This window comes from Saimiri boliviensis (genome assembly GCF_048565385.1).
Source record: "Saimiri boliviensis isolate mSaiBol1 chromosome 3 unlocalized genomic scaffold, mSaiBol1.pri SUPER_3_unloc_1, whole genome shotgun sequence".
NCBI lineage: Eukaryota > Metazoa > Chordata > Mammalia > Primates > Cebidae > Saimiri > Saimiri boliviensis.
Genome location: NW_027412492.1, coordinates 87,967 through 105,456, shown reverse-complemented (window position 1 = coordinate 105,456; position 17,490 = coordinate 87,967). Strand labels below are relative to the sequence as shown.

The 17,490-nt window shown below is 45.5% G+C and overlaps 2 pseudogenes; one reads left to right on the top strand and one right to left on the bottom strand.

Moving 5' to 3' along the window:
- Positions 1–205: 205 nt before the first annotated feature.
- LOC141583114 (ras-related protein Rap-1A-like) lies at positions 206–3,848 on the bottom strand (annotated as a pseudogene).
- An 85-nt stretch (positions 3,849–3,933) lies between these two features.
- LOC141583113 (C2 domain-containing protein 2-like) lies at positions 3,934–11,756 on the top strand (annotated as a pseudogene).
- The last annotated feature ends 5,734 nt before the right edge of the window (positions 11,757–17,490 follow it).

The following is a 17,490-nucleotide window of genomic DNA, read 5'->3' as shown; positions in this document are numbered from 1 at the left end:
AATATCTAACATTTGAAATGCATCCATGCTCTTTTGTATAATCATAAGAGAGTCAAGTGTATTTTTGCACCTGTTATAACTGCTATTGCAAAGGAGAAACACTATTGTCTTATTTTCCAAGAGATATACATACACAGGGAACTTGTGCAAACTAATATAAGATCTAAATTCTTCACATAATGTATACAGTGCGAGAAGCCTCTTCAGATTTATTTTTTGAAGTCTGAAATGCTGGCACTTTCGAATCAGGCAACAGTTCTTCATTCCTGTAATCTGGCTCAGAGCTGCTGTTGACTACAGGCTTAGAGTAGCAGACCTAATTTCTTTTTAGGATTCTTCTTTTCCACTGGTGGTGTTCTATTTATCTGTCTGACCAGGTCATGAAACATCTCATTAGCATTGATCTTTCACTTTGCAGAAGTTTCTACAAAGGCACAGTTACACCACTGTCTTGCCTAATTCCGGCCCTGTTCTTTGCTAACTACTCGCTCATCTTCCGGGTCACATTTATTGTCAACCAAAATCATTGGAACGTCTTCTGTGCCCTTAACCCATAAAATCTGTTCCCTCAAGTCCTGTAAGTCATTAAATGTGGATTGAGCTATAATAGAATATACTAGCGTTAAACCTTGTCCATTCTTCATATACAAATTCCTAATCGCTGTAAATTGCTCTGTCCCTGCAGTATCCAGGATTTCTAGCATACACTGTTGTTAATCCACTTCAACTTGCTTTCTTTTTCTTTCTTCCGGCTATTTTTTAAAATTAATTTATTTACTTCAGGTGCACACTATATCTGGTATTTCTCCCCATGTTAGCCCTCACCATCCTCCTCTCCCTTCCCATCCCCTGCTGTCTCTCCCTACCCCCCTCAACTGCCCCCAGTGTGTGATGCTCCTCTCCCTGAGTCCACATGTTCTCGTTGTTCAACACCTACCTATGAATAAGAACATACGGTGTTTGGCTTTCTGTTCTTATATTAGTTCGCTGAGAATGATGGTTTCCAGATTCATCCAAGTCCCTACAAAGGACACAAACTTGTTTTTTATGGCTGCGTAGTATTCCATGGTATACATGTACCACATTTTCTTTGTCCAATCTATCATTTATGGGTATTTGGGTTGATTCTATGGCAGTCTAGTATTTCTTTTTCTTTTTTATTTTTTTGAGACAGTTTCCAGTTGACACTCAGAAACAGGTTATTCAGTTTCCAAGTGGTTATGTGGGTTTGTGTGTGTTTCTTGATCCTGAGTCCTATTCTGACTGTGCTGTGGTCTGATAGACTGTTTGTTATGATTTCTGTTCTTTTGCGTTTGCTGAGGGGTGATTTGCTTCCAATGATATGGTCAATTTTAGAGTATGTGCAATTTGGTGCTGAGAAAAATGTATATTGTGTGGATTTGGGGTGGAGTGTTCTATATATGTGTATTAGGTCCAGTTGGTCCAGCTCTGCATTCAAGTCCTGGATATCCTTGCTAATTTTCTGCTCATTTATCGAATATTGACAGTGGAGTGTTGGAGTCTCCCACTATTATTGTGTGGGAGTCTAAATCTTGTTTTAGGTCATTAAGAACTTGCTTCATGTATCTGGGTGCTCCTGTGTTGGGGACGTATGTATTTAGGGTACTTAACTCTTCCTGTTGGATTGATTCTTTGACCATAATGTAGTGTCCTTCTTTGTCTCTTTTGATCTTTGTTGAAGTCCATTTTATCAGAGACTAGGATTACAACCCCTGCTTTTTTTTTGTTCTCCATTTGCTTCGTAAATCTTCTTCTATCCCTTTATTTTGAGTCGATGTGTGTCTTTGTATGTGAGATGGGTTTCCTGAATACAGCACACCGATGGGTTCTGACTTTTATCCAGTTTGCCAGTCTGTGTCTTTTGATTGGAGCATTTAGGCCATTTACTTTCAATGTTAATATTGCTATATGTGATTTGATTCTGCCATTTTGTTACTGATTGGTTTTCTTTCCCATTAGTTGCCTCATTCTCTTCATTGCATTTTTGGTCTTTGCCAACTGGTTTGCTTTTGCAGTGACTGGTACTTGTTCCTTTCCATGCTTAGTGTTTCTCTCAGGAGCTCTCCTAGGGCAGGTCTGGTGGTGACAAAATCTCTCAATAATTCCTTGTCCGTAAAGGATTTTATTTCTCCTTCACTTACAAAGCTTAGTTTGGCTGGATATGAGATTCTGGGTTGAAAGTTCTTTTCTTTAAGGATGTTGAATATCGGCCTCCACTCTCTTCTGGCTTGTAGGGTTTCTGCAGAGAGATCTGCTGTGAGTCTGATGGGCTTCCCTCTGTGGGTGACCTGGCCTTTCTCTCTGGCTGCCCTTAGCATTTTTTCCTTCATTTCAACCCCGGTGAATCTGACGATTATGTGCCTTGGGGTTGCTCTTCTTGAGGAATATCTTTGGGGAGTTCTCTGTATTTCTTGAATTTGAAATTTGGACTGCCTTGCTAGACTTGGGAAGTTCTCCTGGATAATATCCTGGAACATGTTTTCCAGCTTGGATTCATTCTCCCCGTCATATTCAGGTATACCGATCGAGCGTAGATTAGGTCTTTTCACATAATCCCATATTACCTGGAGGCTTTGTTCATTTCTTTTCACTCTTTTTTCTCTTGTCCTGCCTTCTCTTTTTATTTCATTGAGTTGATCTTCAATCTCTGATATCCTTTCTTCCCCTTGATCGATCTGGCTATTAGAACTTGTGTTTACTTCACGTAGTTCTTGTGCTGTGTTTTTCAACTCCATCAAGTCGTCTCTGTTCTTCTCTATGCTGGTTATTCCAATTAGTATTTTGTCTAACTTTTTTTCAAGGTTTTTGATTGCTTTGCTTTGAGTTAGAACATGTTCCTTTAGCTCAGAAATGTTTCTCACTAGCCACCTTCTGAAGCCTTTTTCTGTCAATTTGTCGCACTCCTCGGTCAAGTTGTGGTTCTGCGCTGTTGAGGAGTTGTGATGCCTTGAAGGAGAAGAGGTGTTCTGGTCTTTGATGACGGTTTCATCTTTTTTGTGCTGGTTTTTTCCCCGTCTTTGTGGATTTACCTGGCTGTGGTGTCAGGGAGCTGCTTGATGAGGTTGCTTGTCTGCCCAGGAAGGCCAGGTTTCTGTAGTTCTCTAACATCACATTCCTAGATAAATTCCACTGTGCAGGGTCCAGGCATTGCCACTCCTCCAGAGAGAATTCTATCGCCACATCCCTAAATGTCAATGGTTCCATTTCTAGGCTTCCAGGAGATCCTGGCGTCGTAGCCGTAGATCTCCAATACCTGCAGGTCACAGGGCCACACAAGCCAGGCGTCTAGGCGAACAGGACACAGAGCAGTGGAAACGAGACCCGGAGCTGCGGCTACAGGGCCAACTTTCATTCTTTAGGAAATTTCTATCATTGGGTCATATTTTTTAAAAAATGCCCTGAACAAACTGAACTGTCAGAGCAGACTGCCCAATGCCTCCTGAACTAAGGATCACTAGCTTGTACTCACACAGGATGTGTTCTGTTTAAATACTGATGATCCCTTCTCTTTTCTTTGAGCTGCTGCTCCCCTTTCAATGCATCTCAGGGCTCTCAGATTCTGTCTCTTTTTTCTCTTCTCCCTTACAACTGTCCCTAATCTTAATGGACTTTCCTTCCTCCACCAATACTCTCTCCTTTCCTGTCACCACTCTTTTTAATCTCATAAATCTTCCAGATTAATTTAAATAGGGATTGAGGAAAGAGGAAGGCCAGGCATTGTGGTTCCGTCTGGGTGTGTGACCTGTGTGTGGATCCCAGGCCTGCTCTCAGATTACCTGAGTCGTCTGGGGCTGGTTCCTTGATCCCCCCGCCCCGCACTCTTTCATGGTCACATGAAACCAAGAAAAATCAACCTCAATTTCTCTTTAAGTTTTGTGTAAAGATAAACACCAATGGCCTGTCCCCCGGCCCATGCCTCCTCAGGCCACCGCTGGGCCACAGGCCAGACTCCCAGGGCGGCGCGCACAGGAGGTAGGGCGCCCGGCCGCAGCCCCGGAACTTCCCAGACTCCGAGTCGGGAGCGCCGGCCGCGGGGTCCGTTCGCGCCCCTGTTCCGCAGGTGTGCGGGGGCTTGCGCCCAGCCCCGGCCGCCGCGCGTTTCCGCCCAGCCCGAAGTCCCGTGGCGCGCTCCTCGCGGGGCTCCGGCCCAGCCGCTCCCCTTCCACGTGCCCCGCGCGCCGGGCCGCAGCCAGCGCGTATCCTAAGCTAGCTGCCCGCGCCCGGCGCTGTCGGGGAAGTTGGGGAGAGGCGGGCCGGGGATGCGCCAAAGCCTCGGCCTGGCTGGCCTCGTGGTTCGAGGAGGTGCAGTGGCTCGCGCTGGTGTCCCTCTTCGTCGCGGCCCTGGCCAAGGTGGGTCTGTATCTGGCGCAGTGAGCGCTGGCCAGGGCGCGACCCTAGCCCCGGCGGGGGGCGCTGGAGCCTGGCGAGGGGCCGCGCGCTGGGTCCGTCGCGCTGCTCTCCTGGATCCTGACGCTGGGCAGCTGCAGGAGCCAGTGGTAGGCGGCCTGGGTGACCGCCCTGAACGACGAAGCCAGAGGAAAGGGGGCCCGCCTTTCCTGTCCTTCGAGGAGGACCCACGGCAGTAGCCCCTGGAGCTGGCGGTGGAGGCTGTCTCCAGTGTGCTCAGCTGGAGTTCCACCTGAAAGAGAAGAGAGAGCTCCTCCAGATTAGCTGGTCCTTCATACGTGTGCCGGAAATGGCCATTACTGTCCAGCCCAAAGCACTGGGGGAGGACCAGGTGGCCGAGACGCGCACAGTGTCGGACACTCCGAAGGAGCTCTTGAAGCATTTGGTTGGTTCTGCCTCTCCATCCGTGCTTCTGATCACCAAGCCCACGAATGTACAGGAAGCTCAGAACTTAGAGTGTGCTCCGTCTACTGCTCAGGAATCCTGTCCTCCCAAACCTCCGAGGGCTCACGAGCTAAAGCTGCGGGTGAGGAGTATCCGCGCCTTCCTGCTCAGCGAGCCCGACGCTTCAGGCCACATTAACACAGTGTGCGCCGTGCAGCTGAACGATCCTCTTCAGAGGTTCTCCATCACCCTAACCAAAAACACTACGAACCTCACGTGGAAGAGGAACTCACATTCAAGTTGAATGCCAAGTCAAAGGAGTCACTCCTGCAGATTTCAGAGGCTGGGCGATTCTCAGAAGGTCTGCTGGCAACTGCGACAGTCCTTTTGGATTTATTAATCCTGCCCTTCAGGCAGGGCGCGGTGGCTCACGCCTGTAATCCCAGCACTTTGGGAGGCCGAGTCGGGTGGATCATGCGGTCAAGAGATCAAGACCATTCTGGTCAACATAGCGAAAACCCATCTCTACTAAAAATACAAAAAATTAGCTGGACATGGTGGCGCGTGCCTGTAATCCCAGCTACTCAGGAGGCTGAGGCAGGAGAATTGCCTGAACCCAGGAGGTTGCGGCAAGCCGAGATCGCGCCATTGCACTCCAGCCTGGGTAACAAGAGCAAAACTCCGTCTCAAAACAAACAAACAAACAAACAAACAAACAAACAACAACAACAGCAACAACAAAAAGAAGCAGCCTTCTGGACCACAGAGTTTCATGCTGACCAGCGGGTCTGCCTGCTGCTGCTCGGTGCTGAGTTCCACCACGGCAGAGTTTACTTAGGTGGAACCTGGTGAATTGAAGTCTTCGCCCATCCCTCCCTCTGTTCCTGCTGCAAAAATAGAAAAGGATCGCACGGTGATGCCCTGTGGGACTGTGGTCACTACTGTCACCGCTGTGAAGACCAAGCCTAGAGTCGACATGGGGAGGTGTCCCCGCTGAGCTCTGAGCCTCCGGTGAAGACTTCCGTCAAGGTGAAGGTGATCAAGAAGGACATCTCTGTCGAGGCCATCTCCTGCAGCAGTGCGCCCGTCAACAAAACACTCTCTTCTTCAGACACAGAATTGTTGGTGTTGAATGGTTTAGATCCAGTGGCCGAAGTTGCCATTCGACAACTCAGCGAATCTTCAAAGCTGAAACTCAAGTCGCCACGGAAGAAAAGCACTGTTATCATGTCAGGGATCTCCAAGACCTCACTAGCCCAGGACCACGATGCTGCCCTGATGCAGGACTATGCAGCCTCCATGAACAGTGCCCACCAGGAGGATGCCCCGTCTCATCCAGAGGTGGCCGCAGCCTCTGCCCCACCGGAGGAAGCCGAGTCAGCCCAGGCATTCTCTGCCCCTAATCCCCTGGAGGACGAGCTAGACTCCTGGGACTTAGAAAAGGAGCCCCAGGCCATGGCCTGGAGCAGCCCGGCCCTGCTGGACCCCGATGAGCTGTCAGAGAGCTCCGTAAGTGTCCCGGAGCCGGGTGCCGCCAAAAAGCATAAAGGAGGAATTCTAAGGAAAGGTGCAAAGCTGTTCTTCCGCCAGCGGCATCAACAGAAAGACCCGGGCATGAGTCAGTCACACAATGACCTCGTGTTCCTGGAGCAGCCAGAGGGTTCCCGGAGGAAAGGGGTCACCATCACCAAGATCCTGAACAAGAAGCTGCTCTCCAGGCACAGAAACAAGAACACCGTGGAGCCTTGCAGGTAGGGGCTGAGGTCACCACCAAGCCAGGAGACCTGCACCCGTGTTACCACCCTCACCAGGACACAGCGAGAGTCTCCGCCAGATGTCCAGATGCCCCGCTTCTCTTGCTGGGTTTCTTCCAACCATCTAGTCTTTTAAAGGGAAAACAAAATCTGAGTCTCCAGCCAGGAGGCTTTCCCCAAGAGGGCGAAAAAGCCTAACTTGCCACCAGATGCCAAATGAGACTTGACAGCTCCAGAGCTTGGGCTGTGCTCAAAGCTAAGAGTCAGGGCTAAATATTAGAAGGAGATTAACATTATAAAAGAAATAATATACTCTAGGGGATTGTGGAGGGCAGGTTTGAGGGACTCAGTTTACCTATTCTACACACTAACAAGTGTTCTTTTGGGCCCATGCCTGCATCATGTCACAAAGAGGAGGTGCCCTGCTGTGCCGTCACTGTGAATGGAATGCGTGGGTCACCTCTCCTCGTCTGCTGCTTGGACTAAAACACGCAGCTGGCCCTGAGTACAGGGAAGTGGAACATAGGCAGGATTTTTATAAATAGAGAAATTACGATGGGAATGGGAATGCAGTTGCAAATGTAGAAAGACATCTGCCTGCGGTATTAGCCCTAGAACTTGAACTCTATATCCTATGCATGGTATGTTGCACACTTTTCTAAGTTTCTTTTAAGCCTACTTGCAAGTGGAAGATATATATATTCTCACATGGTTTTTACATTTTTCTCTATCGTGTTAAAAGCTCTAATAATACTAGTGGAGCAGTTGACAGCCAGCCAGGTTTGTTTTTTTTCTTCTTCTTCCTCCCTGTTATACTTGCTAAATGAGTACAGCAGGTCTGTTGAATGAAGTCGGGAGCCGTACGTGACTGCTGGTAGAACATGGTAACCAAACAGAGACATGGATTTTGCCAAATACTGCCAGTAGCCAAAACAAAGTCCTTTTAGGGCAGTAGAGAAAATCGTCTTGTGTCTCAGGTGTCAGTCTTAGGAATGGAAGTTGAAATAGGCCAAACTTGCAGGACTTTCCTTTTATGAGCACTACAGAATTTCACTGTCAACAGCATTCTTGGACACAGTTTGGGGTGCCCTTGTTTGGGTTTGTTTTAGTGGAAAACGTGATGAACCGGGCACACCGTTTTAATATCCCTAAGTATCATTCCAGTCGCTTTCCTCATCAGCTGCCTTTCTACTTTAATTGATTCACAATTTTCACTTTGGTCTGCTCCTTCCAAATGTGCCAGTTCCAGTAGACATGCTGGTGAACGAGCAGTCATCCCTGGCGTGAAGTGTTTTTGACAGTTTAATGTGATTCACTTTTCTCCAAAGAGATGTAAAAGGCTGTTATGAACACTTGGCTTCAGGCCTGGAGATGGAGATGGGCGAGCTTCCTTCCACAGGCATTCTTTAATCCTTAAATATTAAATATTTCAGAGGTCATAGAGCCGCTGGTGAGTAGAAACCTATGTAAAGGCCAAAATTACAGGATTTTTTTCCTTGTTTTTTAGGGGGAGAGATTAAAACACTACCTTAGGAATTTCACTTTAAGATACACATTACATACTTCTTAAGTGTTCCAGGAATTATGGAATGATTTAAACTGACTTTTAAAACCTGCTATGTTTTTAAAAATTTTATTCCAATTTTAATCATTGTTTTTATTTTTTATTTTATTTTATTTTTGAGACGGAGTTTCGCTCTTGTTACCCAGGCTGGAGTGCAATGGCGCGATCTCGGCTCATGGCAACCCCCACCTCCTGGGTTCAGGCAATTCTCCTGCCTCAGCCTCCTGAGTAGCTGGGATTACAGGCACGTGCCACCATGCCCAGCTAATTTTTTGTATTTTTAGTAGAGACGGCGTTTCACCATGTTGACCAGGATGGTCTCGATCTCTTGACCTTGTGATCTACCCGCCTCGGCCTCCCAAAGTGCTGGAATTACAGGCGTGAGCCACCGTGCCCGGCTAATCATTGTTTTTGAAAAAAGCACTTGGAGTTGCAAAATATATGAATACTACCCAGTTTCTGTCCCCAGAGTCAGGCACTGCAGCTAGTCTTTTGAGGCAGATGTTCACTTGAATGTTTTACTTGAGGTTTTACTGCTCTTGGCCATGTGGTAAAAAGAGCCTGAGATACAGAAGAATTCCAAGAGGATATTATGATTATGTGTCAGAATTTCAGACACTGATGAGAAGTTTTTAATTGTTCTTTTGTTTTATTTTGGAATTCAGGTACACTCTACTCAATTGTGAGGATATCAGAAGCTTTAAAAAAAAAAAAAAATTTTAGAGACGGGGTTTCACTCTGTTGCCCAGGCTTCAGTGCAGTGGTGGCTTACTGCAACCTTCCAGGTTTAAGCGATTCTCCTGCCTCAGCCTCCTAAGTAGCTGGGTTTACAGGCCTGCACCACCACACCTGGCTAATTTATTTGTATTTAGTAGAGATGGAGTGTCACCAAGTTGGTTAGGCTGGTCTTGAACTCCTGACCTCAGGTGATCTACCCACTTCGGCCTCCAAAAGTGCTGGAATTATAGGCATGAGCCACTACGCCAGGCCCAGAATATTAGATTAAGCCTTCTTGCTCCCCCGCAAAAAAGTTTTTATCCATCCTATTTCCAGATGAATCCCATGAGCGCTGCTTACTGTTGAATACCTAGGTCTGGGGCTCTGCTTCCCACAGACACGCTCAGGTGGTCTCCATGCTCACATTGTCTCCATCCAGTGGCCTTCTCTGATGTCACAGGAACCACCAATGTAGGAGGGAGTTGATGAAGCAATGACCAAAAAATCACCTAGGCTAGCTTCAGGGAAGCACCTCGAGAAAATGGGCTCTGTTGATATCGTGAATGTTTCTTTTTCGAGCTTTTTTTTTTTTTTTTTGAGATGGAGTTTCGCTCTTGTTACCCAGGCTAGAGTGCAATGGCGCGATCTCGGCTCACCGAAACCTCTGCCTCCTGGGTTCAGGCAATTCTACTGCCTCAGCCTCCTGAGTAGCTGGGATTACAGGCACGTGTCACGATGCCCAGCTAATTTTTTGTATTTTTGGTAGAGACGGGGTTTCACCATGTTTATCAGGATGGTCTCGATCTCTCGACCTAGTGATCCACTCGCCTCGGCCTCCCAAAGTGCTGGGATTACAGGCTTGAGCCACCGTGCCCGGCCTTTCAAGCTATTTTATACAGGTTTGTTTTTCCACAGTGTAGGGTATTTATGATAAAGAAAATGTTGTGAAGGTTAAAGATCACTTAAGATGATCCACCAAATACTAAAAATGCTGACGTGTAAATCACCTTTATCACCTCACCTCTTCTACAAGCTTCTGTATCTTGGGGGCTTTTGTTTTTGGTGTTTGTATGAAAGTTTTGTCGAGTGGGGTTTTAAAAGTGATTCCTTGTGAACACTAAGATTAATTGCGTCTGTATCCCTGGACCTGGGTGCTCATGTTGGTTTTAATGTGCTAGCAAGCCTTCCCAGTTTGCTTTGTTTAAGGAGGTGTCTCTGTTCTTTGTGGAGGAATGAAATGGAGCTTTAAGTATCTGTGTGTGGTGTGTGTGTCTGCACACACATATGCGTTATTGTAGCCATAACAAAATCAGCCATCTCCTTGTTCCAGGTGAAAATCTTCTGTGGGAATTTTGACAGAGCATTTTATTTTAACCAAGTTTCAAGTCTGAGTTCAAAACCAGCCCTGATCCCTTATGACAGCTACGCTACCAACTGCCACTCAATGACAAATTGGTGCCCATTTAGAATGTTTCTTGGGTTTTGCTTGCCACATCTATGGATGAGAGTTGCAAAGTTTCTTTGGGCAGAGAGAGAAAGATCAATTTACATTGGTGGCCACCAAAGGTGGGTGTTTGCTGGGTAATAGTCTCACGACTCTTAATCTGGAAACTTCCAAGTACAAATTGGTGGATGGTGGAAATCAGGACATTTCTCTCTGTCAGATGGAAACAGACCTCTGGACTGGCAGAAACCCTGCTGCCAGGCCCTCTCCCCACTGCCCCGAACGGACCCAGACACGATGACCAAAGCATCCTACACAGGGCAAGGCCTCTGCGGAATCCTGCAGGGCAAACTCGGGTTACCTTGGGCCCATGACTGTCTGCATTCGAAACACAGTCCACTGCCCTGTTCCCTCAGCGAGCAGCTGGGCAGTAATGCACCACTCATCATTAGGCTTCTGGTTTGTTGTTTACTCTAACAATGTTATGTCAAAACTGCATTTTAAAAAGAAGGAAATGGCAAGTTTTCCAGGTCTGCAGAAAGGTTTGGCCTGACACTGGAGTGCAGTGATGAACTTTCATGCCAATGATTGTATTCCTCAGTAGCACTTTAGACACCGAAGACAGCTCCGCACCTCACCTGTGCACAGGCTGGGTGGGTTCCTTTGGAGAAGATGAGGCTGGAACACAAACAATCTTTGAAATAAATAAATGTGCACATGGAAAAAAAAAAAAAAAGGTAAACACCAATAAAGACATATCTTCTGGAAAACTTTTTTTTTTTTTTTTTCTTTGAGACTGAGACTCACTCTGTGACCCAGGCTGGAGTGCAGTGGCAAGATCATAGCTCACCGCAGCCTCAATCTCCGGACTTCAAGCAATCTTCCTGCCTGGACCTCCCACACTGCTGGGATGACAGTCTTGAGCCCTGGAGCTCAGCCTGGAAAACATTTTTTAAAATATAGAATTTGATGTGGCACAGAACTCAAGATATTCCAAGAATGGTTTGTGTTTCTCGTACTTCTGTTGACTGTTTAATGGTAGATAGGCTGATTATGCAGAACACCTCAGACATATTTCGATGTAATTAGGGCAAAACCAGTGTGAAGCCCCTTATGAGAAGTCCAAATCTGTGATTCTCATACAACATACAAAAGAACTTTTTCGTGTAAGATGTCAGAGTAAAGAGTGAACCATATATATACATATAAACGTGTGTGTACATATACATATATATGCGCATATATATGTATATATGTGGTTCCCACTTCTTGTTCACCAATACGATGACCTCAGAACAATTCACTCTTACACCCTGCAGGGAGTTTTCTTTCTTTATACAGTCAGCGTAAGGGAAGTGACAGGTCTCAGAGGGCAATTGTATCTTGTTCTCTGATTGATCTTCCAGGGTCCACTTTGGTGAAGGGGACAGCGATACGGACCGGAGGATTGGTCATGATGGGGTAAGAGCTGCAGCAGTAACCCATCATGCACCGAGTGGAGCATGAGGGCAAATGCTGGGTTTTAACATTTTTTTTTTTTTGGTGGGGGGCACAGGATGTTGCTCTGTCACCCTGTAGTACAATGGTACAATCATGATTCTCTGTAACCTGGAAGTCCTGGGCTCAAGAGATCCTCCAGCCTCAGCCTTCCAAATATCTAGGACTGCAGACACACGTCACCAGGCCCAGTTAATTTTTTAAATTATTCTTTTTGTAGAAATGGTGTCTTGTGTCTCACTGTAGAGTCCAGGCTTGTTTGAAACTCCTGGTTTTATCCTCCTTCTTTGACCTCCCAAAGTGCTGGGATGGCAGCCATGGCTCCCAGCCAGTCTTTTGTTATTCATAATGAGCCCCTTTGGATCCACTGGATGTATGTTAATGAGGTGGGTTAAGTTGGGGCCCTGGGGTAGCCTGAGGATAGGGCTGCTCAGCAGAAGACCAAGTGATTAGTACTTGCAGCAGAATGGTGGGGGCACCTGGAAAATAAACTTTATACAAACTCTTGAAGAATGTCATAGCAGGAGTGGAGATTTGCGAACACTTTGAAGTGCCAGGAGATGGACAACCCAGAGAGGGAATGGACCTATATTTATCTATTTACGGTGATACTTACCCTGTATCTATACTTTGAAATGGTTCCTTTAGTGATTTAGTTTAAGATATAGATACAATGATAAGATGTATGATTACTGCCTTAAAATGATTTGGGGAAAGTAGAAAGAGCATGATCTTGATAAAATAAAATTGACCATAATAATTATTGAAACTGTGTAATGGATCTCTGGGGCTTACAGGAATCTATTCCACAATTATGTCTCTCTTTGTGCATGTTGGGACTTTTCCATAATATCTCAAAAATTAAACTGAGATTATATAGCATCCTATGAATTATTGTGTCAATCCTGCATGGGAAAAGTTGAACACTGATCAAATTTAGTCCAGATATAAAGACTAATGATGCCGCACACCCATACACACACTAGAATGATAGAGACAGGTGTGTTTCTCACATGCCGTGGTGTTGCAAGAGAGCACAGAGGCCTGTATGTGATGTAGAAATGGGCTATGAGAGCAGAGAAAGAAGACAGGCTGGATGTTTTCTTGAGGTTAAGATCTGGTCAGGGTGAAGGATCACTTGCTCAGGATGACATTGTGTGGTTTGAATATCTGTCCTGCACTGCAGGAGGGAGTACCTGGGCTTTCTCAGCAGATTGCCCCGATGTGAGGCCAAGGAAAAGAATGAAGGAGTGAGGATTAAAAGTTATCAAGAGTGAAAAACTCTACAAACAGATTTCAACTATGTTTTAGGATCCTCCCCACCCCAATGTTTAACAGTTGATTAGATGCACCATGTTTTATTTTCTGAAATTTGAACTTGTTTGAGTAAGCCTTTATGGTGCTCAATGAAGCCAACAGCTTAATCTAGTAAGGGAAGTATAGCTCCATTGAATGCCTTCTTTAGGAACCCAGCATTGCGTGTTCTGTGAAGTGAAACGGGTCCTTGGTCCCTCTCCATAATGGCTGGAACTACAAAGGAGTTTCAAATCCTGCTGCAGCTTTGTATTGTGGCCTTAGCGTATATGAAGATATAAATGACCTCGAGTTAGATTTTGGATATTTGTGAGGCAAGAATTATTCACTCTGAAGCAGGTCACTGAGGTCATGGCCCCATAGTTAGTAAAACTGTGCATATTGGGCAGACTGTTGGTCAGGGGCTCCAGTTCTGAGAAGTTTCATCCTTTGACTGACCCTGGAGTCCTGTTGCTTATTACGGATGTCCTGATTAGTTAATAAAAACTCGTAAATCCCTACTGAGCTCATCACACATGACAATGGTTATGTCATCCTTACAGTGTAGAGCCCTCCTCTGCTGTTTCTCATTTGATCCTGGGGTAGGGGGTAGGAAGGAGGTTCTCTCGGTAGCTGACGGGCTAAGAGGGCAGTGATCTCCTAAACGTGTGACATAAAGCAGAGACTAAGAACGAGACAGGCAGGCTACACATTCCTGCAGAACAAATACAGCAGAGCGCCTGCATCTGGCTCCATGATGTCACAAGGATTCCTCCTACACCTGTGCTGAGCTAGCGGGGTGCTGCTTCTAGAATCCAAGGCATGCTGAGCAACTGAGTACGGACAGTCACAGGCTCAGTGCCTGTGAGAGCCTGATGTACTGCAAGTTAGAGCCTGTAAGCCTTTTGTGGAGGGGGCACCACTGAAGATGGGTGGATTTGGAACTAACAGCGTAAGTGACCTTAAGCCAAATTTATAAATGATCAATATGTGTCCTCCAAAATCCAAAAGGGTTAAAGGTTTTGGCTTATTTTTACGTTGCGGGTATTGAGAGGTTTAATAGTGATTTCCCCACAGTGTCAGAGATGGAGTGGCTTTCATATAAAAAATAATTTTCAACCATTTAATCAAATAAGGGGCTTGCACTGTGTGGGGGTAATGACCCATTTCCTTTGTATAAACTACTTTGTGAGTATTTTCGTGGCCTGCCTGAATGAGTGTTTCAAATGGATTACCACGGAGGAGAATGTCATCAGCGTAAATCATACCTGCAGTTCTGGAAGACATTGAAGGAAGTTGAGATCTTCCCTGCAAAGTTTGTGTGCAAAGGCAAGACTGCCGAGGTGCCCACGGTTGGTGGGTTGAGGTGCATAAAATTCCTTTGAGGTAAAGGGAAAGCATGGCCAGGAAGCTGTTGAAATAAGCCTGAAAAAACCTAGCCAAATCTGTAGTAGCCTGATATTTACCATTTGCTGACTGGATGGAGTAAGCCACGTCAGTAACATTGCGAGAGATCACCCCATTAAAGCTGGCATCAATTCACTCTGAGATGTCATACTTCTTTCAAAATAGAAGAGCATAGAAAATTGCAGTTGAATCCAGAAACAGTGGGATAATCACTCCTAGGTCTTGCATCATGGGTTTCAATATTTGAATATCCGCGCCGGGCGTGGTGGCTCAAGCCTGTAATCCCAGCACTTTGGGAGGCCGAGGCGGGTGGATCACAAGGTCAAGAGATCGAGACCATCCTGGTCAACATGGTGAAATCCCGTCTCTACTAAAAACACAAAAAATTAGCTGGGCATGGTGGCACGTGCCTGTAATCCCAGCTACTCAGGAGGCTGAGGCAGGAGAATTGCCTGAACCCAGGAGGCAGAGGTTGCGGTGAGCCAAGATCGTGCCATTGCACTCCAGCCTGGGTAACAAGAGCGAAACTCCGTCTCAAAAAAAAAAAAAAAAAAAAAAAAAATTTGAATATCCTATTTTAACTAATATTTAGTCATATCATCTTTTTTCACTGGGGTCAGGAACATCCATTGAATCCCATTTTGTGAAGCTATTAAAAATGCAAAAGACTGAATTTAATTGCACATTACTTACTGTATCTGTTTATTTTCTCTCTATATATCATTCCAGTGTGTGCTCTCATCTTGGAACATTTAGGGAAACCAGTGATTCTCATGGTTAAGACAAAGGATAACTCTTTTACCTCCATTTTATGTTTAGTAACATCATTAAGGTAATGGAGAATTCATCATTTCTTTTTCTTTTTATTTATTTATTTATTTTTGTAATGGAGTTTCTCTCTTGTTGCCCAGGCTGGAGTACAATGGCGCGTTCTCAGCTCGCAGTAACTCTGCCTCCTGGGTTCAAGGTATTATCTTGCCTCAACCTCCCAAGTATGTGGGACAACCAGCATGTGCCAGCAAGCCCAGCTAATTTTGTATTTTTAGTAGAGATGGGATTTCCCTATGTTGGCCAGGTTGGTCTCAAACTCCTGACCTCAGGTGAGCCACCCGTTTCAGCCTCCCCAAGTGCTGGGATGGAGAAACCCCGTCACTACTAAAAACACAAAATTAGCTGGGCTTGAGCCACTGTAGCTGGCCAGATTCATCATTTAAAATCAGAGGGATACTTGGTTAACTAACTAAAGGCAAAAGATTAAATATATGAAAGTTTTCCAATTGGTGCATTTTAACAGATGTTCATGTTCAATTATCATCCAAGTTACAGGGAAAGAAAAGTCAACCATCACCTTTTAATCTTTTGTGTAGATTCTTTCGGTAAATTTTGTATTTTCAACAGAAGTTGAAACTTAGGAACTTCTCTTACGAGGTTGTTTGTTTTTTGTCCTCTCCTTATACCTTGAATTTGGTTGCATTTTTCTTGCTTTTTATTCTGCATTTATTTGACTTTCCTGTCCATTATTTTTTTCTTTTTTCTTTGTTTAGACATTCAGTACACTTTACAGGTTGTTTCTTTTAAGGTGACTATGTTTGACAAGACATAGTAGTCATTTGAGGTGATGATTGTCTATGACAATACTAATTGTAGCAGGTTGTGAAGAAGGTTCAACAGAGAAATAAGGCATGCATTTCTGTAAAGGTGTCAGTGAAAGTATATCCGCAGGGTGTGTTTTTTACATTATAAAATACACAGCGATATGTCTGGACTGAAATTCATGACTCTGGGAGATATAAAAAGGGGCCTGAATGCATATTCCTGCTCTTAAATACCAAAATATTTCTAAATTACTGACTAAGTCATATAAATCTCTGAAAGAGCCTCAGCTGAAGTCAGTAAAAGCAGCACAAAGCAGCGGAGCTGAAGGTGCAGGCTTGTGATGGGGCACAGAGCCAGTGAGCAGAGCAGAGCAAGAACAGAAATTCCCTGACAGTGGTGGCCAACGTCTGGGTAATCCTGCTCACAATGGCCTCTCTAGGGCTCAGTTTGCATAGATAGGGTGGACCCTCCCTGACAATTTGTTTTAGTGTTGAGACCGCTAATGCCACACACTCCAGGATTGTGAGAAATGGGCTCTCCTTCCTGTAGTGAGGTTTATGGGGAGAGCAGCGGATCTACAGAGTTGATCCAAAAATGACTTGAGAGAGCAGAAACAGGAGACTAGTTTGGGGCTGTGACGGTGCTCAGGGGTGGGGCTGCTGAAAGGGTTCTCCACTACCTGGGGATGAGCCTGTCACCTGCAGCAACAGAGGATGCACCCAGACTTTCTCATCGGCTTCTTCAGGTGCGCAGAAGGGAAGAGAGAAAAGTGAGTCCCCCCAAAATATCTAGAGTCAAACATAAACATGGAATCAGAGGCTTTATTACAAATGCCCTCCAACAACACAGGAAGAAAAGACAGCCACAGGCAATGGGCTCTCTAAGGAGCCCATCACTGGTCTATGACAATACTGATTGTGACAGCTTGCGAAGAAGGGTCAACAGAGAAATAAGGCATAAGCTTTTCTGTAAACTTATCAGTGAAAGTGTACACATGTGATCTGGTTTTTAAATTATAAAATGAAACCTGTCCCAACTCATAGTCCAGAAAAACGCCTATTTGCTGGACTTCTGTATTCGTTGTACTGCATGAACCACAGAATTGCCGAATTTCCCAGCACCCCATCCGTGGGGTTGGCGATCTCAGACCATCTGTGGGAAATGATTCTTTACACACACCAAGGGTCCATGCACCTGTGCCTCTCACTTCCACGTGCCAAAAGTGTCTCCCAGCATCAAAGCCCTCACAGCTCCGGACAGCTGGGTAAAAACTCAATGACTCAGGATTGTCGATAAAGCCTGGATGCATCCTACTAAATATCACACTCTTTCTGTCTCTTGAGATAGTAAGACTAGGGTGGGCTGTTTCCGGGTCTAGCGTCAAATCTTCCTGAAATGTGCTCATC